Genomic DNA, 21,551 nt, shown 5'->3' on the forward strand with positions numbered 1-21,551 from the left:
TACCTTGCCAGTACTCCGAAGATGACATTTATTTTTCTGTTTGTTAATTCAGAGGTTTTGAAATTGAGGTTTTAGTAGCAGCTGAGCAGAACTGTTCAAAACAGTTTTGAGAGTTATTATTATCCTATCTAACCGGCCAACAGTGGCTTGTGCATTCATTGCATTAAAGTAACTATTTATATGAGAATAAATCTTTAGGTTCTGCAGGCCCCTGCTTCACAGCTGGCCCAGAATTGTTTCCAGAAAAAAATATTTACCATAAATTTGTTAAAATTAAATCCTGGTCTCTTGGATCAAACCTCTTCCTCAAAGTTTGTTCACCTGGTTAAAAAACCAACAAACCAACAAACCAACAAACCAACAAACCCACACCTTCATCCTGTTTATTGCTTTTTCCATTTTTTTTAATATCTTTTTGGGAGTTTGTTTTTGTTTCTCTTTCATGACTGTCAGTAAATCATGTTGTCTGCTGTTTCAAATCAGTATGCTATTAAGCAATAATTGTTTTAATTTCAAACTTCTTCTCTAAAATTTTAACAATCGAACTATTTCCTGTGTATTTTTTACTTTATTAGGGTGTTTTATAACTCTGCACACATTCGCTTTCAATTCCAAATCAAAATCTTTTTTCTTCCACTTTACTAATATTAGCTTCTATATAGTTGACAGCTTCCTGCAGGAAATCAACCCAAACTCATTCTTTATACATATTTATGAAGTTAGCTTAATTCCTCAACAGCTGAAGTTGGAGATCCTTTCTAACTAGAGTTACCAGAGTACATCTCCCATTGTGTACAGTAATAACTCAGGGCAGGCTGTTCTGAATCAGAGGAAACCTGATTCATAAATTGAACAAGAAGTCTGTTAATAGAAAAAAGGCCAAAAGCTGAAGACAACAGAAAAATGCAGCAATTGACTGATGGCTTCTATAAAGCATCTTAGCTGAATTTTCAAAGACCTTTTTTCCCTTGATTTTAACTAAAGAAACCCCAAACATGCCAAAACCTACTAATTCACAGCTTTAAATATGGGGTTTCACACTAAAAATTAAAACTTTTCACAGATTAAAATATTCACAAAGTGTCTGTTTAGCTATAAAAACATTTTTAGTATGTTCTGTGTTAACAAAGTTCCATTGCTTATTTAATTTTCTATCATTACTTGTTCAATTTCACAAGAAGGTATAGTTCAGCAAATTAATAAAATGCCAGACTTTATTTTGTAATCCTATGTGTTGTCATCACCGTAATCATATGTATTGTTAACTTTGTAGAGCTGTAAAATCATGTGAATATTTTGCAAGAAAAAATCTTATGGATTCTTGATTTCCTCTCTAAAAGGAGAAGAATGAAAGCAATCAGGAAACTTAACATGTACAAGTACACTATCCACTGGAAAAACAGTTCCCAGACCATCTAAACAGAAGTCCCACTGGGATTTCAATAACACACTCTTTTCTATAGTTAAACAGTTTAATGGATTTGGCAGCTTAACAAAATCCACTTCTTTCCGAGTCTAACAACCCCGATTTTTTCTTTTTTTTGAACTCCATGATGTACCTCACACTCTCCTCACGCAGAGGGCAGCTTATACCTCTCCATAAGCAGATCCATATGCCATTTGTATCAGCCTTTGCCCAGACAGACAAAGCTGAGCAATGTCCAAAACATTACAATAACATTTGTCTCTGTTGTTGATGAGGCCAATACATATTAATTTGTCATTTGCTGCATATTTATCAACCAGATTGCACATTATTGCTATACTTAGACTGTTAAAAGCCTTTATTAAAAATAGTGCTTCTGAAACCTAATGGTCTTCAGTCTATGAATGCTTTTTTTGATAAGTGTGTACATATTGTTATAAAAAGTGTATTATTTAAATGATAGTGTGACTGTTTCTCAAAGACAGTGGGTTTTTAAAGGCTAATAAAAAAACAGCACGGTGTGAGAAAGGGAGTATTTCTTTCCTTTGCTGCATTACAGCTCAAGCTTGTCCCTAATGAAACTGTATCACTGGTGGAACTGGTACAATAGCAGCCAGTAGTTACCATGGCAATCATAATTTTAAAATATTTTTTGCCCATAATCTTTCTGAGACTGTGTCAATTGAAGAAAATGTATTCAATGTCAGACAGGCTCATAGTTTAACAAATACTTCCATATTTCTTTGTAATGGACGCACTTTAGAAAAACAGAGGAAACATACGTGTTAGATTATCTTCATTTTTGTGATAGTTCTCACATTATGAGAATGAGTTTGTGCCCATTCATAGAATAAATGTTTGTGACTATGGGGAAAAATTAATATAAATATTGATGGGCCTAGCATGCTGTAACTGGATGAAAGAAATCCTAGTCCTCACTACATTTTATAATGCTTAATTTTACATACCATTAAGGTACCTCCTCTTGAAAGTAGAGTTAATTAATGTATAAAGTTTTAGAAAAGCAAAACAAAATATTATATATAATCCAGATTATTGCATATGATTTTCTATTTCAAAGCACTTTGTATTCCTTCATTGTACCCCTCCCAGAACAGTTCTAGTCTAACACACAGATTCTCTAAATGTTTAAAAAATATTTATTTGCAAACCAGAGGAACTCCATTTTCTCATTTCCTGTTTTCTTCATTCACATTCAGGTTTTTAGAGGTAGGTTCATTCCTAAGTGTTAAAGTGTTGACAGAATGATGCTTTATAAGTAAAAGAAAAGTGAAGGAATCAGTGTTCACATTGCCCCACAGGTTTTCAGTGGTGGTTCTAGTTCTACGAATTGTGGGCTTTGCCTAGCTACATTAATTGTGTGTATAGAACACAAATCCCTTGATTCAGTCCATAGTGGTCAGTGAATCACAAACCACCATGTTTTTACATTTGCATCTGTTCATTATGTATATAGTCAGTTTTTCAAGTGTGTTCAATTAGATTATGTAAATATATTTTCTCCCTACAAATAATAATAATAAAAAAAGAAAACACTGTTATTTAAATGAACGATGTTTCATTAAAAAAATTCTTGGAACAAGAGTACATTTGCAAAATAGACTCAGCTTACAGGGATAGACTTCTTGTTCAATATGTTTATTAGAGCTTGATGAAATGAAAGGTGTTCAGTCTCCAAGATTAAGATTTATCTCACCTAATTTTGACTGATGAGGCATATAATCTTATGCAAACTATCCCTATTACGAATGGAGAGAGACAAGTAACTCCAAAGGTTGACCCAGCATCCCACTCTAGAACAGATACTCTGATAGTATAGATGAATACTGCTTTTCCAGGGATGCTTGAGCTGCTAAATTTAGGTGAAATCAATCCCAGACTACTAACAACATGTTTGTGAATTTAGATTTGCATTAATTTGCTTATGATTTGAAATTATTCATCAGATATTTAATGTGGTCAAATTAAAATGTCTGAAAACCTCCCAAATTGTTCTGCAACAACTGTTTTGAGAGTGGATGGCAGTTATGGCATGATGAAGCACTTAAATCAAGGGACTTGGATGCCGCCTATTGATTGGGAGGCTAACAGAGAAAATGAAGTGTCATAGCACCTAAGGGTTTGGAGTAAATTTCATAAACAGCATTTCTTCACAAATGTTACTGAAAAGCAAGTAAAACTGTTCATTGCTAAAATTAATTCATGACTTTTAATCAGATTACAGGTAGAATTGATTTTTTCTATTCAGTCTTAGGAGGGTGTTTTCTCATACGGGTCCTCAGCATCCCTACAGATTAATCACTTCCAGAAAATTAATCAGTTCATTTCTGCTGTTCGACTATCTCTATAATGCATGTCATCCTTCTCCATAACTATACTAAAAATTAAAAAGTCTTTGCAAATTTCTCTGTAAAAATCATGGAAAAATTCAGTGACAGGTAGGTCTGGTTTGTGAGTATTGATAGCACCTCATAATAAACTTTTTTTTTAAGTGAAGAAGTTCAATCAATTCAATTTATTGCACTAATAACAATGAAAATAAAGATTCTAATTAAGCCCTTATATAGCCTTCAATGAAGGGAAGGTGATTTTTAAAATTGTTATGAAATACATTTTGTTCTTAATGGAAAAAGTACAGTTATGGGTGCATTTAGCTGCCTTACTATATGTCAATAAAGTGACACGCACACATGATGCTATATAAATAATTTTTGATGAAGTAAATTGTCTCCTCCAGGTTTGCATGAAGAGAGTCAGCAGATAAGCCTATGTACAAATTTCACTATTAAATTTCACTAGTTCGCCCTGGCAGATAAACTGGCTGACATTAAAAGCTGAACAGCAGTGAGGCTAATGATTAGAGTGGATCAAAACATAATTGTACATAGTATTTATTGTAATGCTGTTATATTTCTATCAAATAATCTTTCTTTTTTAAGTATTGAACTATCTCTGCTGATGATGACATCTGCTTCTAATTGCACTTGAAAATTTAATTTCAAAGAAAGCATGATCATCTTCAGTTGCAGTTGCTTACAGCGAGGAAAAGAGGTACCAAAAAGATTTCCTTAGCTCAATCACAAGGCTGGATAATCTACCACCTAAAACATTAAAATCGTCTAGACAACACTTATAGCCCATATGATTAAAAGCACAGAATCTCTCTCCAGAATATGTTCTGGGTTATCACAAATCACAGATCAGAAGAGTCATGAGACACTTTTTAATCTTTGCATATGACAGGAGCCACATATTCCCTTTCAGTGTTAAACATATGGATTCATATGCTCAAGAGAGATTTACAGTGTTTATAGAATCAAAGAAACATAGAATAAAATAGTTTGGAGGGCATCTCAGAGGTCATCTAATCCAACCTGCTTCTCCAAGCAGATCCAGTTAAAGCAGGTTGCTCCAGGCCATGGCCTGTCAAGTTTTGAATATCTACAAGGATGGAGATTTCACAACTTCTTTGGGCAAATTATTCCAGTGTTTGACCACTCTATGGTACAATTACATATATAAAAATACAGTATACATATCTACTCCCTATGCTTCTATATTTTATTTTACATGTATGACAGAAATAATTTTTCTAGTAGCAGGCAGTCATTTTGGATTTACAATAGTCTGACTATTCAAGCATTGCTTGAAAAACTGACAGGTCAGACTGCTTCTTTACCTGCTTGTACGTGTTTTAGATGTGGCTCTGGGTAATAGATATTGTGTCTGTTATCTGATATAAAATATACCCTGTAGCTAGAAACTTCTTGTTTTAAACTGATATGTACTTTTTCTTTCAGAACAGTCCAAGTATTCCTAATGGAGAGTTAGGTTGCACTCCACACACTGCAGAACTGCAAACAACTTCATCCTTATGTTTTCTTGGAAATGTGTATTGAAGATCTCATGCAGCAATCAAAAAAAAAAAAAAAGAGGATCTTCTGTTAAAGAAAATAAAGTGAACTCTTTAAAAACAAAATGTACTATATGCAATATGAAAACTCTATTTTGTATCTGAATAAAGATAAACTAACCATGGGTCTTGAAATTAAAGCAGCAGTGATTATGTTCATGACCAGTAAGATATAGAAGTGTAGGACTCTCTCAACCAGTAATATATATAGTTGGTGCTATATTATGGGCAATTTTTACAGAATGGAGGCAGTTATGAGAAAAATAGGTGAAAAATTTACACAGGTGAATGTAGCTCAGGAAGAGAGTAGCCAATATGATACAATTTCACATTAAAGGCAAACAAAAATTTTGGCTAAATGTTCATCTTCATGTAGTGAAAAGTGTAAAGGAAATAATTAGATATTAAAAATATATATTTTTTTCCTTATATGGAATATAAATATTCAGTAAATGCTCCTATTTCTTCTATGCAGCATTGGTGTTTTTACTATATTCAAGCTGGAGAAATGGGCAGAAAGGAACTTCATGAAGTTCAGCAAATGCCAAGTCCTGCTCCTGGGGAGGAATAACCCCATGCACCAGTACAGGCTGAGGGGGGCTGGTCATCTGGAAAGCAGCTTTACAAAAAACACCCTTGGGGTCCTGGTGGACAGCAAGTTGAACATTAGCCACCAGTGTGCCCTTGGAGCAAAGAAGGTCACTGGTATCCCAAGCTGCATTAGGAAGAGCATTGCCAGCAGGTCAAGGGAGGTGATCCTTTCCCTCTACTCAGCCCTGGTGAGGCCACATCTGGAGTCCTGTGTCCAGTTCTGGGCTCCCCAATACATGAGAGACATGGAGCTACTGGAGAGAGTCCAGCAGAGGGCTACACAGATGATTAGGGGATTGGAGCATCTCTCTTATGAGGAAAGGCTGCAAGAGCTGGGCCTGTTCAGCCTGGAGAAGAGAAGACTGAGGGAGGATCTTATTCAATGTGTATAAGTATTTTCAGGGAGGATGTAAAGAGGATGGTGCCAGATTCTTCTCAGTGGTGCTCAGTGACAGGACAAGAGGCAATGGGCACAAGATGAAATACAAAGAAAAAAAAATCAAATTAAGTGTAAGAAAACACTTTTTGAACACTTCACTGTGAAGGTGGTTGAACATTGGAATGTGTTGCCCAGAGAGACTGTAGAGTCTCCATGCCTGGAGATAGTCAAAACCTGTCTGCACATGGTCCTGGGCAACCTGCTGCAATTTTGAGCAGGTTGTTGGGTTAGACAATGGGTGGGAAGCTGTAGAGACTATTGGGAATACTGTGAAATTCCAGAATATACCAGGGTAAGAATATTAAAAGCACAAGTCAGATAATTTTACATTGGTTAAACTGACATCAGCTCTTAATCAATGGAAAAACTTATACAAGGTTCATACCCCTTCAGAAGTTGACAGTTTCATCAACAGATCACTTGTTAAATTCACTGGACAAGAGCTGTCAGTAGCCAATTGTTCCAAAGGAATCTGTAAATACCTGTAAAGGGTTTAATGTTTTCTAGCAGTTTCACTTATAGCTGGGAAATAAGTGTATAAAATCACAAGAAATAACATTTTCAGATGTTGAGCAGATATTGTAATGAACCACAAAACTCTTTGAATCTTTGATGTAAATCAACATGGTGTCACTGAAGTTAATGGAAGCATATTTTTATAGCAGGTGAAGACATTTTATAAGAGATATTACACTTGGAAAAAAAATAGACAATTTGTGTTATATGTGGGGAAAAGAATCCCTGTACAGTCGCTCTTTTATGCACAAGAAATTCAATGACTATAACAGGTCTGTATAATTTATAATAATTTATAATAATTATATATTCCATCTTTCCACCTACAGATGGATTCACTGATCCTAATAATAAATATAAATTATCAGCACAGAATCATTATATTTTTGAATATCTTAGTGATGAATAAATAGGTGAGAGTTTGCTTTCTCTGTGTGATTCAGGAGCACAAATCCTACTGAAATCAAGAAAAGGTTTTAAAATTTTAACTGTAATCTCAAAAAATACTCCTTAGTGTTTATTTGAGAGTGAATAGAGATGTTGATATGAATTTTGTAGTACAACAGTCATTAAACAGAGGAATATAGTTTTTAGCAGCTATGAATTAAGAATGCATTATTTTCTATACTCATTCAGTCTGAGAATGTTTTACTCTGTATTATGACCTTTTACCATCCTGTACCAGCTCATGTCCTGATGTTCACTTACTGAAAGTTCCAATTACACTGTAATTCTTCTGCCGTGTTTTGCAGCTTCACTGTTTCTGTCTGCTGTGACTACAACAGCATGAAATTCATTGATGTTTGGACATAGAGGGTGTATATGGTTTGTTTTGATTAGTTTTATTTTAAATACCTCTACTCAGTTATATTGCCTGTTGTTTTCACTTTGTATTTAAATAAGGCCAGAAACAAAGAGCTTTCAAAGTTTACTGGGAAAAATAACCAGTGAAGAAATACTTTAGGTGATTCCTAGATCAGCTAATAGACCCAGGTATTAAAAGTCACCTGGAATGTGGGAGCTGAGGTCAGTCCCTGAATTGAGGTCGCCTACATCCTATATCTCCAGATGTACAGATATTAGATATTATAGGAAACATCAAGATCTATATCCTTATGCACAGTATTGACCAGAAATTGTGGCTTTGGTCCAAGAAACATTTCCTGTAGAAAATGAAATGTATCTTCCTCTGGAAAATTTCATTTCAATAAGCTGACATTTTCTGACGTTAAATGAGGGCCTCACCAGCTAAATAACTAGCTAAAAGGATCTTAGGAAAATACTGTCTAGAAACAATGGAATAATTGGTTATTAGATGATCTGTTGTAGTGTTTCTTAATGGATAAACTAGTCTCTGTTCCATTACTGTTGGCTATTTTTTTATCTGTAATAGAGATACAGTTAATATTATACAGTTAATAGTATATACTGCTAGTAGATCATGATCTGTGTCCTAATAACATTTCAGCAAGCTTTTCAAAGCTTAAATAAGGGCATTTTATAGCTAAAATGACAATATATTTTTGCATCACTTTGATCTTGGGCATAATTTTATGGAGCAGAAAGAAATTCTAAAATTAAATGACCCTTTAGAGGAAGTTGCATGGTACAGAATGATGCTGAGACCTTTTGCGTTGCTTAAGGACAACCATACTTATCTCCAAAGCTATTTGTTCTACCAGTGGAGTTGTTAGTATACATCCTCAGAAAGGCTCTGAGTAATTACTGGAGGTTAAGGTTGGTTCAGAAATTTAGAAGATAAGTCTGTATGTGGATAGTATCTTCCCTTACTTGTCAAAGCCAAAACCATCTCTACTCTGCATTGTAATTTCAGGCATGCTAATAGTTTTCTTCTGTGTAAAAATCAAACATGAAAGATCAGAGATATTTGCCTTGGCTTTTGAGACGTCAGTCTCAAGTTTCCTTTTTGGGAGAGAGATGAAAGGACAAAGACATATAATGCTTTACTGAATTTGCTTTTATGTACAATATATACACCCTCTCTGATGACTCTGTTTTTGAACAGAGATATTAAGTAGTCTGAACAGAACAGACCTTAAAACTCTCTTGTCCACAAAGAAATTCTGGATTTCAGAAATCATCTGTGTTTGAGTTCCCCAAGAGACTCCATAGAGAAGCTGCTACACAACAGCATCGTATGGCCTGATGTACTGACTCTTTGTTTAAATAACTAGATGCTCTGGTTATCAATCAAAAGCAGTTGAGCTGGTGAGCCAGATGTCAGTTAAAGCTCATGTTGACTTGTGGACTTGTCTTTCTATATGAATTTTGCATGTTCTGTAACTGCAATCATTTTCAGTAAATAATCGATAGAGCTAGAAACGTAGGAGATGTAAGCAAATGCACACTGATGATGTACTCCATCACAGTACTCCAGAGTGAATTATGAATAAATATATTACCTGGAACTTGATGAACATTGTAATAAATCTGATGGTTCAAAGAATCAAAATGATAACTGAAATCATAAATTAAATATCATCATTTTAAGTAATCCATGTAGTATAAAAATTAGCTGTGAATTTTCGTATGTAGGAACAGAATGTTCTTTTTACTTACAGAAAAGAGCAGAAAACCAAGTTAAAGAATTTATCAAATATTTTTAAGGATTACTAAATAAAATTGTTTTGACTATGTTTGTGGTCATGTGTTATTTCTTTATGAAATAGTAAAAAATATATTTTGATTGATTCTTAATAATTCATGTTAAATTAAATTTAAAATATGCAACTATTTTTGTTAAGTTGATACTAAATATTTTGAGAGTTTACACTAAATGTTACCTTGATCTTAACAGGAAACTAAGTTATACAGAGTGATTCATTTCTCCAACAAAATTAGATTAAATTCCAAATATCAGGTGTTTATTATGAATGCACAGAAAATCCACATCAAAAGGATTCTAATAAATTTTGTATTAGATGATATGAACAATAAATAAAAAAAATTGCCTCATTTATTGACAATATATGACTAAATACACTATTTGTTCTAAATTACTCGTACAATTCTAATCTATGCCATTTTTGAATAAAATTCATGTTCACCAGGATTAAATTAAATTAATGATTTAGTTTAGAGAACAACCTATAACAATTTATTTTATAGAACTATTTTCAGCTGCACTCAGAAAAAAAAACCTATTTTTTTCACTTACTGTGATTTTTTTAATTTAAAATATCTGAAAAAAGAAATATATTTCATGTATCTCTGAGTTAACATGATTATGCTTAAACTGTATGTCCTGGCTTTAACTGACATTTTGCTTTATTTTAGTACTCCCACTGCTACCATGTAGATCTTAGAATTATATTAAATGCAGGCATATGGATCTAACATAGTTTCACACTAAATTTGTACAGTGCTTGATCTTCCCACTATATAATAGCACTTTTTTGTTGCCAACACATTCATGGCCTACAGCTCACTGCTTTTATAGCTTTTAATTAAAGTCTGAAGTGGAAAGTGTCTATTAGTCAGTGTGTGAAACCAGTCATAAAGAAGAGGTTGTACAAACTCTGCATAAGATGGATAGCAGTTACATCACTTTTTCCACCTTTGTCTTCATGATGAAGAGAAGCTCATTCAAGTTAATTATATCAAGGTGGGAGGTCTGGGAGGCAGAGCCTATTTGGACAAGTGCGCTCAATTATTAAGGACCTACAAATAAATTTGCAAGGCAGGAGTTTTATCAATATTTTATTGGCTTTCACAGACTTGCTAGAGACTCTCCTACAGTTTGGGGACTGATTTTTACTCATGTGGTTCTTCTTCTTTTAAATGACCAGCTCACCTTGTGTGTTATGCTGCAGTTTTGGATATTAACCTTTTCCCTAAAATGTAAGTTTTCAGAATGCCCAGAATGTGGATACACATTTTCACTTCTGAATTTGAAGAATGTTAATTTCTCATGCACTCTATAATACATTTCTATGAGTCTTCTTTTGCCTTATATGTGTGTTTGTATATACAAAGAGTGAGGGAGGAAAAAAAGAGAAAGCACTGATCATTTCATAGATAGTTTCAGAGCAGGACTGCTGCTTCATTGCCTCAGTAAATGAGAGGTACTTTTGTCTCATTCCCTTGTAGACAACTCCTCTTCCAACTCACAGGCACATGCTGGAACACCTACAACAGATTCAAAACAATTTAAGCAAAATGTTCATATATTTAATTGTCTTTACCAAATAAGTTTTTACTTTCTTAAGAAAATGCACATTTTGATGCTGTTTTGACTTTTAGATTTATACTTCTCACTTTCTTCTTCTCCTTAGTCTGAAATAATTTTCTGCTTTCTAGTTTCCTTCTCCTTTTCTCTAACAGGTATTCTGATTTTGCTTAGTTGCCTTCCCACTGTTGCATCACTACCCCCAAACGTCCCTTCACGTCTGGCAGTACTTTGTAGCTTTTCTTCTCCTTTCTGCAATATACCTCTCAAGAAGGTGGTTGGTGTTCTTGGTGTCCCTGGTGATAGATGCTCATTCTTTTTTTTATGCTTTCCGATCGCTTTTGAAATCAAGCTTTTTCTTCACAGTAAAAGCAGTGGCAGGCAAGAAAGAAGTCAATATCATGTGATGAATTCTTTATAAATACTGTAAAACCTTCATGAACAAAATCTTCAAAAACAGGGTCATACAAAATGAAGTGGTATCATCACAGTGTTCATAATTTTGAATCTCTTCATATTTAAACTGAAATTCATGTGTCATAATATATTAAGTCAATGTAAAATCACTTACAAGTTAATAACCTTACTATACATATTCCAATGGCAATATTTTACTTCATTTTTTGAATGAAACAAAAATCTGATTTGATATTCTTCATTCCAAAAAACAGCGTATTTTTATTCTTTCAAAATTGATCAACCCAGGAGCTCAGCTTAAGGATTTCTGGCAATGAATGCCAATATGCACTGCCTCTGTCAGTGAATGCAATAATTACAACCTTACCAGGAGAACTGTCAGAGTAGGTTTACAGATTATTACATTAGAAAAGTTACATGACATATAACTTGATGCATTTCAACTTGGCAGAGCAGATGAATTCTCTACTATTTAAGTCTCCAGATCTAGTAAATATTTGGTAATTACATAAAATACTATGTATTCCAGCACTTTCATCATGTAAACAATTTTTGGTATTTTTTAGCACCATTCTGTGCACTTGGGGTCACTGGCATGCATCTCAATCCTACCTGACCAAGTCCAATTCAGTGACAGGTTTTCATATTTTTGATTAAAGGAGACAGCTTTTCTGATTTTGCTTTGTACTGTGAAGAAAGAGAGATTGATTAGTTGCAGTCTATGATGCATTTGCTAGAGGTCTGCAAAGAATTCTGTCACATGGTATGAACCTTCCTTTTTCTCAGCTGTTTCTTTCATTGCAAAGAAAAAAATCCATCAAACAGATGGATTCTAACTTTGATTTAATTTGTGGTCACATTTCTATGAAAATGTAACTCCAAAAAGGGAATTTCTTCCCTGCTTATTTTGGGTAGATATTTTTAAATGACTCTGATCTCCTAAATGACAAAATAAGATTCTGTCTTGGAGATAGAGGTAAATGTATTATGCATGGTAATGTTCATAAGAAGTCAGACTATAGTGTTCCCCATCACAAAAATATACAGTAGTGTATGTTCTTGTGTGTCATTGTGTGTTAGCAGACTTTAATTTATCAGAGAAGTAGAGTATGTATATAAAATATCTGTAAATGGGTTATTGATTTTTTGTATTAAAAAAAAATATAATACTTATTAATATCTCAGAACCCAGGAAAAAAATAATGCTTTTAGCTGAAGCTAGCTTGAACTTTCAGAGTTTGTACAACTATTTGTAGGTTCAAAGACGCATTCACAAAACGAATGTGAAAGATACGACTTCATTACTTAAAAACGGCTGAGTTTCAAATGATTAAAAAAATGAATTTCACAGCAAAAGATCTTGTAAGTACTAAATCTCAATGAATAAGAAATATTTATTCAGGTGCAAAAGAAATATTGTTTTAATTGGACAGCATAAAAGATGAAAGTTTGTTCAACAATATACAGGACCAGTGGTAATTTAATTACCTAATTCTTGATCAAAGGGTTTTAGGAAGCTAATAGCAAGAAAAATTCAATTATATAATTCTCTGACATCCAGATGATGCCAAGTCTTTATACTACACAAAGCTACTAAATCTTGGATTCCATATCTGGAGGTCAAGGGGCTAAGGTACTGGAATCACAACCCATTTTGGCAGTCTGAAGCATGAATCCAAGTTCAGAAAAGGGCCTGAGGCTCTTTTCCATTTCCTTGAGGATCTTGTTGGAAGTTGTGGGCTTTCTGAGGACCCCCGAGGACCTAGGAGGTGATTGCTGTGAACAGGAAAGGGGAAGCTAGGCAAGGACAACTGCAGGAGGCCTTGACTTCTCCTGGGAAAATCTCGTGGGAAAAGCTCTAGCTAGGAGTGGCTGCTGCTAACGAGCTCTCTGGGTTGCCCCTGACCAGAGGGAGTTGGGGCCTTTGATCCCAGTGGCCCTTGATTAGGGCGGTCAAGCACCCTGTGAGTCAGTGCTAGGGAGAGGCCTATATAAGAGCCAGGCCTAGAACACAGCTCCCAGAGTGCAGCTAACAGAGGCAGAGAACAGACGCAGCAGTTTGCGCAGCAGTTTGCGCAGAAGGGCGTGCGAAGGGACGCACGAAGGTACCTTCGTTTCTGTTCCCTGTGGTGTACGTTTCCTTAAGTATGGTCGTGACACGCCGCACAGCGCGTTCCCCAGTGGCTGTTGGAGTTGCTGTGTCAGAGGCTGGGACCCAGACCGACCCTCTGACAGCAGATGCAGCTCTACAGGTCTCAGGCTGCAGGGAGTGCTTGGGGCCTCTCCGGGAGGCCTGGGCTGGCAGCCAGCTCTCCTGCAGGAGGTGTGCTGCTGTTGACGAGCTGTGTCGTCAGGTAAGGGAGTTACGGGAGGAGGTCAGTAGGCTGCACAGCATCCGAGAAGATGAGCAAGAGATAGACAGGGTATTCTCGGAGACTGTGCAGCTTCGGGAGTCCCAACCCCCCGCAGCAGTGGAGTTGCCAGAGGGCTCTGTGCCGTGTGAAACGGTACATCATAACATTGTAGAAGAAGGCTGGAAACTGGTCACTGCTTGTGGGAGGAGAAAGGCTCCTACTCCTGCTGAAGACCTGAAGCTGAAGAACAGGTTTAGTGCCCTCCAGGATGAGGAGGAGATGGACATGGCTGCCAGGGAAGTACCTGGGACAACAGACCCTGTGCCCTGCCAGAATGCCCGGAAGAAGCGGCGGGTGATTGTTGTGGGGGACTCCCTGCTGCAGGGGACGGAGGCATCTATCTGCTGACCTGACCTCTTGTCTAGAGAGGTTTGTGGCCTGCCGGGGGCTCGTGTGAGAGATGTCATGCAAAGACTGCCTAGGCTTGTCCATGCTTCGGACTATTACCCACTGCTGCTCTTCCATGTGGGCGCCAATGACACCAAGGGCAAACTGGAGACCATCAAGCAGGATTTCAGAGCTCTGGGGATGGTGGTCAAGGGTCTGGGAGCCCAGGTCATCTTCTCCTCAATCCTGCCAGGGAGGGGGATGGATGAGAGGAGGAGGAGACGGACTTTCCAGGTTAACGACTGGCTGCGCTGCTGGTGTTGGCAACAGGGTTTTGGTTTCTACGACCATGGGACCCTGTTTGAAGATCGAAAACTGATGGCAAGAGATGGGATCCACCTCACGAGGCGGGGCACGCGGGTCTTTGCCAACAGGTTGGCCAACCTGGTAAGGAGGGCTTTAAACTAGGAAGGACGGGGGAAGGGGAGAGTTATAGTGACAGGGTAGCTGGCAAAAGACTGCTCAAGTCAGGATGCCTCCAACAGGTGAATGCAGCCAGGGAAGTGCACATGGGATGTGGCTATGGAGGACCCTCTTTTACCCCTCCTGGGAAACCTGCATGCTCGATCACCTCTCTGAAATGCCTGTACACCAATGCACGCAGCTTGGGGAACAAACAGGAAGAACTAGAGATGTGTGTGCGGTCGCAGGGCCATGATCTCATTGCCATTACAGAGACATGGTGGGATAGCTCGCATGACTGGAGTGCTGTCATGGATGGCTATGTGCTTTTTAGGAAAGACAGGCCGGGAAAGCGAGGTGGCGGAGTTGCTCTTTATGTGAGAGAGCAACTGGAATGTATTGAGCTGTGCCTAGGGCTGGATGAAGAGCGAGTCGAGAGCTTATGGGTAAGGATCAAAGGGCAGGCTAACAGAGGTGACACTGTTGTGGGTGTTTACTACAGGCCACCTGATCAGGAAGAGGAAGTCGATGAGGCCTTCTACAGACAGCTGGAAGTAGCCTCACGATCCCAGGCCCTGGTTCTCATGGGGGACTTCAACCACCCTGATATCTGCTGGAAAGACAACACAGCTAGGCACAAACAGTCCTGGAGGTTCCTGCAGAGCATTGGTGACAACTTCTTGACACAGGTGGTGGAGGAGCCAACAAGGAGAGGTGTGCTGCTGGACCTCGTACTAACAAACAAAGAAGGACTGGTGGAAGATGTGACGGTTGGGGTCTGCCTTGGCTGCAGTGACCATGAGATGGTGGAGTTCAGGATCCTGCGAGGAGGCAGCAGGGCACCAAGTAAGATAGCAACCCTGGACTTCAGGAGAGCAAACTTTGGCCTCTTCAGGGACCTACTTGGAGGAATCCCATGGGTGAGGGCCCTAGAAGGAAGGAGTGTTCAAGAGAGCTGGTTAATATTCAAACATCACTTCCTCCAGGCTCAAGAGCAGTGCATCCCTATGAGTGGGAAGTCAAGCAAAGGAGGCAGGAGACCTGCATGGATGAGCAAGGAGCTCCTGGCAAAACTCAACCAGAAGAAGGAAGTATACAGAAAGTGGAAAGGGGGACAGGCCACTTGGGAGGAATATAGGAACGTTGTCAGAGTATGCAGGGATGCGACGAGGAAGGCTAAGGCCCGTTTGGAATTAAATCTGGCAAGGCATGTCAAGGACAGCAAGAAGGGCTTCTTCAAATACGTCAGCAGCAAGAGGAAGACTAGGGAAAATGTGAGCCCATTGCAGAATGGGGTGGGTGCCCTGGTGACGAAGGATACAGAGAAGCCAGAGTTACTGAATGCCTTCTTTGCTTCAGTCTTTACTGCTCAGGCCAGCCTTCAGGAGCCCCAGATCCTGGAGGCAAGAGAGAAAGTCTGGAGAAAGGAAGACTTTCCCTTGGTGGAGGAGGAGTGGGTTAGAGATCATTTAAGCAAACTTGACACCCACAAATCCATGGGTCCTGATGGGATGCACCCATGAGTGCTGAGGGAGCTGGCGGACATTATTGCTAAGCCACTCTCCATCATCTTTGAAAGGTCATGGAGGACAGGAGAGGTGCCTGAGGACTGGAAGAAAGCCAATGTCACCCCAGTCTTCAAAAAGGGCAAGAAGGAGGACCCAGGGAACTACAGGCCAGTCAGCCTCACCTCCAGCCCTGGTAAGGTGATGGAGCAGCTCATCCTGGAAGCCATCTCCACACATGTGGAGGAAAAGAAGGTGATCAGGAGTAGTCAGCATGGCTTCACCAAGGGGAAATCATGCTTAACCAATCTGATAGCCTTCTATGATGGAATGACTGGCTGGGTAGATGAGGGGAGAGCAGTGGATGTTGTCTACCTAGACTTCAGCAAGGCTTTTGACACTGTCTCCCATAACATCCTCATAGACAAGCTCAGGAAGTGTGGGCTAGATGAGTGGACAGTGAGGTGGATTGAGAACTGGCTGAATGGCAGAGCTCAGAGGGTTGTGATCAGCGGTGCAGAGTCTAGTTGGAGGCCTGTAGCTAGCGGTGTCCCCCAGGGGTCAGTACTGGGTCCAGTCTTGTTCAACTTCTTCATCAGTGACCTGGATGAAGGGACAGAGAGCACCCTCAGCAAGTTTGCCGACGATACCAAACTGGGAGGAGTGGCTGATACGCCAGAGGGCTGTGCTGCCATTCAGAGAGACCTGGACAGGCTGGAGAGGTGGGCAGAGAGGAACCTCATGAAGTTCAACAAAGGCAAGTGCAGGGTCCTGCACCTAGGGAGGAATAACCCCATGCACCAGTACAGGTTGGGGGTTGAGCTGCTGGAGAGCAGCTCTGTGGAGAAGGACCTGGGAGTGCTGGTGGACACCAAGTTAAGCATGAGGCAGCAATGTGCCCTTGTGGCTAAGAAGGCCAATGGTATGCTGGGGTGCATCAGGAAGAGTGTTGCCAGCAGGTCGAGGGAGGTGATTCTCCCCCTCTACTCAGCCCTGGTGAGGCCACATCTGGAGTACTGCGTCCAGTTCTGGGCTCCCCAGTACAAGAGGGATGTGGCACTACTGGAGCAAGTCCAGTGAAGGGCTACAAAGATGATTAAGGGACTGGAGCATCTCTCTTATGAGGAAAGGCTGAGAGAGCTTGGCCTGTTTAGCCTGGAGAAGAGAAGGCTGAGAGGAGATCTTATCAGTGTGTACAAGTATCTTCAGGGAGGGTGTCGAGAGGATGGGACCAGACTCTTTTCAGTGGTGCCGAGCGACAGGACGCGAGGCAATGGGCACAAACTGAAACACAGACGCTTCCATCTGAACATGAGGAAAAACTTTTTCACTGTGAGGGTGACAGAGCACTGGCACAGGTTTCCCAGAGAGGTTGTGGAGTCTGCTTCTCTGGAGATATTCAAAAGGCGCCTGGATGCAATCCTGTGCAATGTGCTCTAGGTGACCCTGCTCTGAGCAGGGGGGTTGGACTAGATGATCTCCAGAGGTCCCTTCCAACCTCAGCGATTCTGTGATTCTGTGATTTTTTGAGGGGACTTGTGGTGACTATATCCGGAAGATGTTCTTTCTGAGAAAGGGCTGATGAAGGTGAGATTATTTTATCTAACATTATTCTATTCTGCTCCTGTTCTGTTCTGTTCTATTCTATTCTTTATTAACTATTATTCCACACAGAAACTTCAGTCGCTTCTGTAATAGGGAAACCTTAAAAGAAAAAAACTATAAAATCTGAATCTATGTTTAATTTCTATTTCATTTTTCTATTATATGCTGTGTCTTCTACCTTGGGGTAAGAGGAAATAAAGTAATGGGATGGATATTTATAAGCGTTTCCACTACTCTGGCACCTTGTACAAAAGAAGGTCTCAATAAACAGTATGAGGAATGAGGGTATATTTATAACAGGACTCAGAGTTAGTCCATCTGGGAAGACAACTTGGGTGTGTGTAAAATGTTTTGGAGACTGAGGATTCTGCACAGACCAGGATTGTCATGGAAGGTTGTTATCAAGGTAAGTCTGTTGTGCTGCAAGTACAAAGAGGCTACTGTACTGGTAACTCAAAAGGGATTTGACGATTGCACCTTTTCAAATAGCTGTGGCTTTTATCAGCTGCCTTCTATACACTGCGTATTTCAAAGGAGTGTGTTTTGTAGAAGGTGCTACAATGACTGATAAGTGAACAGTTTGTCTACTCTCACAGAATGCAGAGTCTTAAAACATGCAGTTGCTGCCACGCAGACATTCCTCGAATTACAGCCTATCACCAGTAATTGTGGCAGAGAAGGCCACAGAAGAAAAAGGATGTTAACAAAGTGTAGTCTACAAAGAAGCAGCCAGGACAGTCTTTCTACAGAAAATAAGCTATCTTTTTCTTTCTACAGATTTATTTTATTTTATTTTTTAATCCTTGGGACACTATCAGAGCAAGTAAATTTTTAATGGCTTACTGAAAAGAAACATATTATCTGAACAACACATTCTGTTAATATTATGATTTTCTTAAAAATGTGTTTCCCAGCTGATAGTTCTTAACAATTCCAGCAATAATTTCACAAGAGAAAAAATGAAATCTGCTGAGTATGCTGTCACATACAAAGACTTAACTCTTTGAAACAATAAAAGAAAATATTTATTTCCTGTTAACTTCTTTCAGTTGTAGTCTTTGTAGTTAGTGTATGTGGTACACTAAGCTTGACATTTTCAGGCAGAAGCATAACATAAACTGACAGTGTCCCTTTATATAGTGAAGTGAGAGCCACAGGGAAGGAGGAAAAGAAAATAGTTTCTGTGGAACAGACAGACCATTTACCAGCAATAGCTTTTATTTCATATATTTCATGTATGACCTGTTGTGGAAAATCACTTTGTTCTCTGAAACATCTGTGGTATATTACTGAGGAGAGGAGTGCTGTATTATTGTGTTACACATTGATTTTTTTTTTATTTTTTTCATCCCATGTTAGTGTGGTGCCAGGCAACAAAATTTAGGAACATACATGGGCAAATCCAGTCACTGTGACTATATTAATAGAATTGCATTTGCACAGGGCACTATGGTACAAGGTGGGTACGAAACAACTCCCTTCATAATATAATCTAACTCCCTCGCACAGTCGGTTCTGGTAACTTCCTACTAATTCCCCTAAAACGGTTCCTTTCTTTGTTTTCTGTACGGGAATAAGCCCTGAAAGTTTTTCTTAAAATGAACTCCCAAAACACCAAAAAGGATATCAGCATAAACTGGAACAAATCAATTTAAAAACTTAGGCAGAACATGTGCTCCTTGCTCCTCTCAGGGGCATTGTGGTCTCTGCTGGTACGGCATGCTCCCCACTTCGCTCTCCTGTCAGGCACACTGTGAACGCTACTAGCTTCTCCCAGGTGACGGCTCTTTTGCTACCAGGGAAAGCACTATACTCCCCTCCTCCATCCTCCCAGAACATAGCATGCAGCACAGGACAAGCAACCAGCTTTCCTCCGTTTTGAACCACCACACCTTTTTAAGAGAACATAATGAATGGCAAATTGCGGACAAATAAATATAATAAGCTCCCTACTTGCTGTACCTCGTTATATCTTAGCTTTATCTGGTTTTGTTTTATACTGGATTCTTCCAGGCCTCTGGTGACAAACAGGCATCAAGGGGCTTGCAACAGGAGCGCTGGGGATTTGGGGAGGTTATTGTCCACCAAGTTCAGAAAACAGACATCCCTCTGCTTCACTTTATGAGGTGCCACTAGGAGCCTCTGGTGCTGAACAGAGCAAAGTATTTTTCATATTTTTCGCCCTGCAGCTGTAGGCGCTGCAGGTAAGTGATACAGGCACATCTGTGAAGCAGCAGGAATGTGCAGTGATCCCAGACAGGCTGGAGAAGAGGGTGTTGATTGGGGCACTTGTGGCAGCACATCATCCAGACCCATTGTTGAAGTTGGCCTGGGCTCAGCGCTGCATGTAGCAGATCTACTGCAAATGGAACTGGCACGTATCCAGTGGTCTGACTGATATGCCAACTACTGTTTCTATGGGAGTACTAGTTTTTGGTGTTTTTTTTTTTTTTAATTCCCCTAACAACCATTGCCTTTTTGCCAGTCTTAACCGAAAGGCAGACTGACTGGTTTAGTGTTTTCTTTTCCTGCTATGAAAACTTCAGCTTGTCATTTTAATTACGAATATATGGGGCACTCATATACAAAGCAAATTGTCTCCAAACACAACTGCCTGGAGCACTTCAGAATCTATGGTAATGCATACTTCAGTTAGTCAGTGATGCTGACTCCTAATGGGAATGGAAATTAAGTATAATAGGTTGTTTGGTCATTTCAGCATTATTCTCATATTGTCACATAATCCTTACTGTCAACTGAAAATAAGTGATAATTTACTTTGATGCATATTAATGGCATCAGATTGTCATAGCAACACTTACATAAACTTTGTCTGTGGCATCAGATGGTCATATGACTGTTTTACCCTGAATAATTATCATATCTTTTAATAAACCAGCCATCAGCTAGCCAGACCTTTGTCCTTTTCATTCCATGAGCAGTATTTGCAATTATAGATATTCTGTATGTATGAAACATTTCCTTATGGACCATAAGGCTCTTGAAACAGCGTAAAACTGAAGTTTCCTTATCAGATCGAATGATGAGGATCTAAAATGTTGTTCTTTTGTTCAAAAGAGTATATACAATTCCAGGATCCTACTCTACACAAATGGTATCCATAAATAGCAGCCAAAGTTGTATTGTTTTCTTTCTTTCCTGTGACATTAAAAGTGTGACAGAAAATACATGGCCTCTGCACTGGCCCAATTCCAGATTCTGCCATCAAATTAGTATTCAACTTAATGTTTAAGGGCTTAGACATTATAATTAATCATGTTGCAATTGTAGAAAGATACCTAATACTTTGTCCCTATGCATTATTTAGATTATTTCCATAGTGAAAGGCACAGGCAAGAGATTAATTAAATCAAACACTTTGGGGTCTATTTTCCCACTGATGAGCAGAGGATTTATATGCAAAACTCAGGTTAGCATTAATGAAAGACTGTTGCATGACTCATGCAGGCATTGATAGGAACACTAAGACCCTTAGTGACTTCCTTACACACTTCTGTATATCACTGTTGCTCAGATGGTCATCTTTCTTAGTGAGCAATAATGTTATAAAAAGCATGAAAAATAGCACCAATTTTTTTTGCTGGGTTTTCTTCTGAAAGATGCTGTCTTTGCATATTATCCAAAAGTGCTAAAAAGTAATTAATCACCTAAAAAGTCTCATTGTTGAATGGCCTTTGTTCATGTGTCTAACTGTGTGACATGACT

This window comes from Apteryx mantelli, chromosome 1 (genome assembly GCF_036417845.1).
Source record: "Apteryx mantelli isolate bAptMan1 chromosome 1, bAptMan1.hap1, whole genome shotgun sequence".
Lineage (NCBI taxonomy): Eukaryota > Metazoa > Chordata > Aves > Apterygiformes > Apterygidae > Apteryx > Apteryx mantelli.